At 35.7% G+C, this 8,874-nt stretch overlaps 1 long non-coding RNA gene and 1 other non-coding gene across 2 annotated transcripts; one reads left to right on the top strand and one right to left on the bottom strand.

Annotated features, from left to right (window-relative positions):
- Positions 1-2,513: 2,513 nt before the first annotated feature.
- Positions 2,514-7,408, bottom strand: LOC104086639 (uncharacterized). The gene is made up of 3 exons (XR_684140.4): positions 5,432-7,408; positions 4,214-4,347; positions 2,514-2,739 (listed from the first exon to the last, which is right to left on the bottom strand). It is a non-coding gene; the product is annotated as an uncharacterized lncRNA (long non-coding RNA).
- Positions 4,414-4,519, top strand: LOC117274275 (U6 spliceosomal RNA). The gene has a single exon (XR_004504375.1). It is a non-coding gene; the product is annotated as a U6 spliceosomal RNA (small nuclear RNA).
- Positions 7,409-8,874: the final 1,466 nt, after the last annotated feature.

Below are 8,874 nucleotides of genomic sequence, written 5' to 3' on the forward strand. Positions count from 1 at the left end.
GACGGGATTCTGAGCCATCTACTACACCTGTCCCTGAGGCACTAGATACATCAGTTCAAGACATCCCCGATGATGGCAGAGGGGGAGATGCTACAGTTGTCGGCCTTGAAAGAACAAAGAAGAAAGAGGTTTGGGAGAATCAGTTTGTCATCTTGGTCACCTTCACCATCTTCTATCAATGGTGGCCAGTGAGGTCGCTTACTCTTGAGCGGCAGTTTCAGTTGAAGGATTTGGAGAAATATAACCCGGTAGTGCTGAGACAGTTCAAGAAATGCAAGTGGTGGATGTGGTTTACCTAGAGTGTGGTGGATGCCAAAGAATATCTTGTCCGGGAATTCTATGCCAATGTGGCGCATATCAAGAAGGGGACAAAGGTAACCCAAGTACGTAAACTTAAAGTGAGATTTGATCAAAATACTCTCAACACGTACTTGGGTTTCGAAGATGTCGAGCCGAAGGAATACTTGAAGCATGCAATGGGAGATACAGCCCGACCTTGGTTAGCAGAGATTCTAGCATCTCCTGGGCCACCACCACCATGGATCACAGCAGGGGTTCCTATTCACATGAGCACTCTGAGCTTTGAGGCAAAGGGGTGGCAAACCTTTGTCTGCAGCAGACTGGACCCGAGCTAGAATGAGACCTATCTCCCGATTCCTCGAGCGATTCTAGTTTCTTCTATCATGGATGGATACCCTATCAATGTGGGTGCCGCGATGTAGGCAAACATCTCAGTGATTGCTCGGCAAGATGACTCGTCCTACCCGTATCCCAACACTATTACAGAGTATCTCACGGATGCGAGGGTTGAGCCGAAGGATTATGATACAAAGGTGCGGCCGAAGAAGCCTTTCTCATGGTACTCACTGATGGATAAGAACAACCCTAAGAGAAAAGGCCAGCCGTCTACCACCACAAGCCAGTGTGATGAGCCAACGGTGGTAGTTGCAGAGGCAGTTGATGTTCCATCTACTTCGGCCTAGCCTTCCTCTAGTGCCGCATCCATGCCTCTACCATCATCTTCAGTTCCTACTGCAGTTCCTATCACAGATTCCACCTCGGCTTTGAAGCCGGTGCCTATGCCTACTGCCTCACTTTCTGCACTATGAGTCTCCCAGATATTGGCGAGCCTCAACAACAGGATGCTGACAGCCATTGTAAAGTTGTCTGACGTATCCAGTGTTGTTGCAGCACAATCTACTATTCAGGCACCTCAGATTACCCCATCAGTTGAAGAGACATTAAAAAAGCTCCTGGTGAACCAGAACACCATCATGGCTACCTTGGTACAGCATGGGTCAGTGATCGAAGAGCTGGTAAAAGAAGTAAAGACGATGAGAAAGTCCCAGGCCTCCAAGAAGTCAGTGGACAAGCTCCGGAGACAGGTTACAAAGCTTGTTGCAGCAGGAGATATCCCTTTCGACATGTTGATTGACCCACACCATTCAGGCCCAGATCCTGCAGCACCAGTGGCACCATCTGGCCAGTCTGAGGAGCCAGACTCTTTTGCCGACACTGCCGAGGTAGTGCATCAGATGTTCACTAACCCAGTCACTCACAGAGTTGAGGATGATGAGATCTAGTTGGATGACACTGAGGGCGGTGATATTTTTGTGGACACAGAGATGTCTAAGGAGCCATAAGAAGTTTTCTTCACTATTTTCCCTCTTTTACTATTATTTTGTTATGCATTGAGGATAATGCATACCTTTATTCGGGGGTGGAGTTTATTTGATCTTACTTGGTACATTCTGAGACCATTGTCCTGTAATAACTTGATACTATTTTCTTTCTTTTTCTTATTCTGTATAGATTCTCTCTTTTTCTCTCATTATGTATATTTAGTAGTTCTTGTCTATTAGCTTCTTTATTTTTCTTCCTTTGTGAGTTATTAGTTTGAATTAGCAGCTTTTTTGTTTGTTTTAGTAGCTTCTTTTCTTTGTTTTAGTAGATAATAAGCCTTTGGTTTTCTTAATGCCACGGTTCTTTCCAAAGGTTGTTATGTCACTACTAGAAATTAGACTTATGGTGACGGTTCAAAAACCGTTGCGGAAGGAATTAAAACCGTTGCCATAGAGATATTACGACGGTTTTGTGGCCGCTACAATAGGTTTCATCGTGATAGATCTATAGCGACGGTTCTATGTAACGATTTAATAACTGATGCAAAAGACGGTCTATTACAACGGTTATTCTTTGAATGATGTTGCGATGGGTTTTTTATTCAATAGAACGGTTACAAACCGTTGCAATAGAGTTCATTAGCAATTGTTGTTCAGGCTATTGCTACAGTTATTTTATACTATTGCAGCGGTTACTTAATGTTATTGCAACGGTTACGTTATACTATTGCAACAGTCACTTTTGGCTTATGCGATTTGGGGCTCATGCTATTGCAACGGTTATATTGATATATTGCGACGGTTATTTTCTGGGCTACTGCAATGCCTATCATATCTCTATTGCAACAGTTAAACAAACCAACAATGTAACACGCCTTGAAATATATATAATTTACGAGAAAAATCTATTTTTAAACAAAATCAGAATCCATAATAGGTGTAATATCCATAAAAGAAAAATATATAACAATATCTGCCAGTGAATTGGAACACATAGGTTTCCAAAGTGTACAAAAATAAAATATTTCTACAACATATGTAAAGTTTCATCATGAATCAACCTAATACTCCTAAGTAAGATCTTCATCACTTTTGTCGCCTACTTCAAGTTCTCCACCTACAAATAATCAAAAAAATAAACAATTTAGCAAAAGTTTTATAAAAGGATTTCATCACTTAAAGATATATGTATATTAATGTCATGACACGTAATAAGATTAAACAAATTGACAAATACACAATCTCATACTTACTTACCAAAATGGAAAAAGAACCCAAACACTACCCTACCTGATACACTTCGGAATATAAAAGGTGACATAGTGCAATATTAACCCTTCTCCGTGAAAAACCCATTTGGTGTATCCATATGTAAACTCATAAGCAACTAAGTGATCCTCCACCACATTTCTATAATGCCAATAATGATTAAAGCACTTTTTATACGGGCATAATATTTTATTTCCTTGGGAAGATCGTTCAAACGCTTTATCAAGAAAATCATTCACACCACGAATATACTCATCAGTGGATCTTCGAAGACTCATCCAACTTTTATCTCCATTACTCATTTATCCTACGAGACACAAAAGTAAATCAACAATTAGTAATCCCTTTTCCAGTAAGCTACAATTGTAGTATTCAAGTATGATGTATCACCAAAGGTAATACATGCACCTTGATTCATATCCAACTCCCCAATATTGCCAGTATTCATTCAGTCAACCATTTAATAATCACTTCCCACTTTTCCATACTAGATGTAAATATTTAGTGCAAAACTGGAAGCCACTAAAAAAGAAAAAACAGAAAGGTTATAAAGTTGATTACTGATCAACGACATCTAACCTACTCATGACATGGGGAGAAAAGATCATATTTTATTTTGTAAAACCAGACTCAAGTATTAGAATTGCAAAGGAATCAATTTACCTCTTAGATTTCAATTTTACACTCAGAACTATACTAGTAATTTTGGGACATATACTCGACCACAAGCATCTAAAAGGGACCTTTCAGTAGGAGGATTTTATAAAAATTACCAAACTTTGGGACCTTTTTGCAAGAGGATTTTATAAAATTACCAAACTTTAGGACTGATCAAACCATCTAAAAATATATGCATCAATTAAAAAAAGATACAAACATACATTATAAATACATCTTTTTTATAACATGTTCTTACTAATATGATAATAATCTGATCACTTGAGTTGTAAAGTTTTTTGAAGTAAATTCCTGCAAAAGTTGTTTATATTACATATGCATCTGTTAAAAAAAATTCAGATTGCTTGTGTCATGGCAAGAAAAACAAAAACAATTCTCCCTCATTTCTATATACAAACAACAATAATTTATATACCTTTTACAAACAACTTAATCCAAGTACCATATAAAAACTACAACATTTCCACATATTGTTTACCAACAAAGTAAGACAATTTGTGGAGTACGAATTACAACCTATACACATATACCTTTCACCAATAATTTGACATAGGCAAACTAGTAAGTCACAAAATATATCAAGGAAAACATATGAGAATTTTCAAGAATAAGAAATAAGATCCATGTAGACAACGTCAAGTTACCTGAACTGATGGAGTGTCCTCCAAGTTCACCAAAAAAGCCAATTCAGATGATAAGAAACTAGTTGTGGAGTCTTTCCCACTATCTTGAAAAGATGGTGAAGCTTGGATATTACGACAATACCATTTTCAGCGAGCTGCAAAAATTTGAGAATACATAAATCACCAAACGACCATTAGAAAATCTTTTTTAATATATAGAGGAACTCCCTTTTGGTACATCCGATAAAATTGGAACGATACAGAGAAGATCAACATAGCCCCTGCAAAAGGATGATACACACAAATCGAGATATGATCCAAATTTTCCCTATCAAAAGATATTATCTATAAAGGAATTGGTAATACGGAGTGCATTTCAATAAGTGTGCATATTTTTTGGTTTTTTGTTTGTAGACTTCTATACTAATGCTCTATTTCTAATGCTTTGAAGCCAAGGACCACTATCCATCTGATAGTTAGCATGTTATCATTAAGGAGAAGGATCTGGTTTTATTTTTTCACAAAGTTTTCTATTGATAAAGACATCTGAGCCAAATTTGAAAGCCATCTATCACAAGTTAATACTTGCCTTTATTTCTTCAATATCAAGATTATTAATTTGATCAATTTTCTTTCAAGAAGAAATGCATACCCATAATTGTTTTAATTATTTTTATAAAAAGGATGAAAATATGAATGTGTAGTTGCAGGGACAAGAAGGGACAGTGGATCTTTGCTTGTAAGGTAGCTTTGATCATTCTCTCCTCAACACTACTTCTGTCCATTATCATAAGCTTGTTGCTTATTCAGAAAAAGCTCGGACACGTCCCGTTGTACATCTATATAAGTGTATATATATATATATATATATATATATATATATATATATATATATATACACTATGTTGTTCAAGATAACCTTAACTTGCTCATTGACTTGCCAACATGGTTAACCAGGAGCAAACTTTTAGCTCTAAATTGCTTTTATTGGCTGCTAGTTGTCTACTTGTAGTATGTACAAAGTATGTAAATTGTGCTCCATTCGATGAAGCAGCGAATCAGTTTCATTTTCTTGTTATGTTTGTAAGATTGTTTGTTTCTCTAAGTTTGATTTTGCATTTCTGAATGGATATAATGACGGGAGAGATGGAAGATGGATAGTGGACAATAGTGCAGAAGAGTGGGAACCAATTTGTGGTGAATGGCCAACCTTTTTATGTGAATGGATTCAATACTTACTGGTCAATGGTATTTGCTGCTGATCAGTCCACAAGGGGAAAAGTTACTGAGACGTTTCAGCAGGCGTCTGTTGTCGGTCTATCAGTATGCCGGACTTGGGCTTTTAATGATGGCCAATGGCGAGCTCTTCAGAAAACTACTGCTGTTTAAAAGTAATATAATTCATCCGTCAAAATTTAAAATAGTAATAAAGTAGCATTATTTAAGAAGATTTATTTTGGTTATTTTTGGTCGGTAAGAGTAAGATAGAGACACAGAACAAATTGAAGTATAGAAAAAAATAAACTTCTCACATTCCTCTTTACAATATGGAGATAACTATCCAGGAGAGGATGATTTTGCTATTGTACGGGTTATTTTGATGCGAGCATCTTGCAATATAGTGTTTAGTACCTTGTATTTGATGGTCCTAACTAAGTTATCCAACTTTTGTTGGTGGACATTCTGAACTTTACACTTCGACAAACTTATGTTCAGTCTCCCAAGTCTGTAATCTCCATAAAATTTCTAGGCATTGCTGCAATTCGCCCTAGTCTATTTGCTTAATCTGATTGAGGCACACATTTAAAACCAAGTTAGAGTTCAGGCTAAATGAAGGGATATTGACACATGTATACAACTTTAAAGAGTAAGTTTGGCGTAATTTAGCCAACAATCGACGTTAACGTACAATGGGAGCCTCCCTATTTTAGTCCAGAAACTGCAAGCATTCAGACTAAACTATGGAAGGTCTAGTCGTTCTGGGTGGTATAATTTTGTTAGAAAAGAGCACTAAGGTGCAGCACGCGCGCGCACACACTCACATTGTACCTGTACTTAATCAACATTAAGAAATTGAGTCAACTATTACTATTAGCAGTTGTATGCATCTCACTTTCTGCTATAACTACAAGGGTGCTAGCAGGGCAGCAACTATCTTATTTAGCGGGCTTTTGTTGTGGCTTCTTGTTAATATTTTATTGCTCTTATTTCTATGCTATATTGGGGATAGTTTTTATTTCTTTCATGTTGGGCATAAAAAAAAGAGCATTTTAGATCAGGTTATGCATAAAAAAAAATACAGAAAACCAAACAAGAGCATTTTAGAACACCCATTGATAAAAAACATTGACAAATTGATCAGGTTATGCATAAAAACCCATTGATAAAAACAATTGATTAGGTTATGCATAAAAATAACACCCATTTTAGAACACAAGAGCCAAACAACCAGAAAACCAACAAAAAAAGTAAAATCCCCATATATATATACAACAATTTTCTCCAACTCTCCCAACTTTAAATTTCCCTATTTAAGTTTTAGAACTTGTTGACCTCAACAATGGAGTTTTGAAGGGTATTTGTCACTTTAATTCCTCCCAAACAGCAGTAAACTCAATATTCAGTACAAAATAAACTTCGAATAAAATTTTGGCTCAAAGAATTGAAACCCAGTTTCTCAAACTCCAATTTTACTAAAACCCAAAATTTAAGCAATCTTATTTAATTTTTTATCATAGATTTTTTTCACGGAAAACTCAAATCTTCACCAAATTTGAGATACAAACTTTAAACCACACTAAAATTAAAAACCAAAAATAAATTAGAACAAAAGATAGTAACTTCATAGAAACCCATTTGTGTATTTTGTAATCTTTTTCAAAAACACTTGAATGGAAAATCTAGAGATAGGGAACTTATAAGCCATGGAGGAGAGCATGCAGATCTATTGTGGTAGAGAGCAATATTGGTCGAAGCCTTCGCTGGTCGAAATCCTTCGCCGGTCGAAATCTCGCTGGATGTGGAGCCCTTTTTTGCTCTTGAAGAAGCTTCACTGGAGGGTTTTTCTCAATGAACTGAATAGAAAAGAAGAAGACCCCTCTTTTACTTTGACTGGTCGAAATCCTTCGCGTGGAGCCATTTTTCGCTCTTGAAGAAGCTTCAGAGGTTTTTTCTCAATGAACTGAATAGAAAAGAAGAAGACCCCTCTTTTACTTTGATACATGTAATTTTGGAATTATTTTTTAATTAAAAAAGGAGCATTCGCGGGTTTAGTGAAATAATTGAAGGGAAATTAAATCCTCTTTTTAACATAGAACCGTCCCCACAGAGTTATTTTACCAAACTGTCTCCATATGTATGTGGCAACAGATGAAATCATTCGGACATACAAAACGTCATAATTCTCATTTATGCAAACAACCACATTTTATGTTTATACTATCACTCCATTAGTACTTTCAATTACTTACAATATCATTATTTTATTAGCTTTTTTTTTTTGCCATATATATTATTCTTCATTCATGGCACGGTGGCCGTATCTCATATTCCATACTTTCATTTCATTATTTTCAAGGCTTATCATCATAAACATCAACATAGAGAATATTCTTAAAGTACCTTTCCCCAAAAGGGCAATACACAATTTCAACTCATAAATATTTAAAGGCTTAAAACAAATTGGAATACTTACGAAGCGTAGCATTTGTTAGAATAACTATATTTGGACATGACTTGAGTACATAAACTTTTGAATAATTCTATTTTCGGAGTCAATTTAGAATAATTGAATCAAGGATCATTTCATAATATTTCATACATCATTTCATTTCATTTCATTGGCGCTATTTGCCACAATCATAACTTTCATCATTGATACGGTGTCTACACTTTATATCCCCAACTCACTACCTTTACTTTCAAGCATCTTTATAGATTATCGACAATAAAGAACCTCTAATCACGACTTTTAGTATCCCTATGAGCAATTAAAAGTCTTATGTACATTGAGACTTCTTACACAATTTGGCATAATAGCCTTCACTTTAAACACTACTTGGAATCATAATATTTTTATATCCAACTCATGCTTTGAACACATTCCCGAAGGATAACATCATATGATAAGAGCATCCTGAATACATTTTGAACATATACCTTTCAACACAAAGCTTATTCGGAATAGTTAATTTATAAAGGATAACTCGGGACTTACAAGAACATCATAAAATTCAATTCTAGGAAAGAGGTTTAGCCAACATAACTTGCTTTGAGCTTTCCTTAAATTACTACAACGCTCCAAAAATTCTAACAATCCCAATCTATTTTGAGACATAACAAAATTGAACTATAATTAGGAAGATATCCATGGTCTCAGCTCATTTGAGCATTTTATCAAATACTAGGTGTGCAAATTTAATTACAAGGTTCTTCTACAAGATTTCCTTCACTCCTCAACCCAATATTTACCCATTTGAGCTCAATAATCTTCCACACAAACCTTATTAGTACAAGCATGTATAAATAATACTCTCATACCCAAGAATCATAATCCTGATCAACCATTTTCTACCCAAATTCGAAATTGAAGATTAGGAGTTTGAATCTTACCTCTTGAGTGAAGATCTTGTGAGATTTTCTTGTTGGATTTCAAGACTTGAACAAGATGTTGATGAACAAAA

Source organism: Nicotiana tomentosiformis, chromosome 1, assembly GCF_000390325.3.
Source record: "Nicotiana tomentosiformis chromosome 1, ASM39032v3, whole genome shotgun sequence".
NCBI classification, from domain to species: Eukaryota; Viridiplantae; Streptophyta; class Magnoliopsida; order Solanales; family Solanaceae; genus Nicotiana; species Nicotiana tomentosiformis.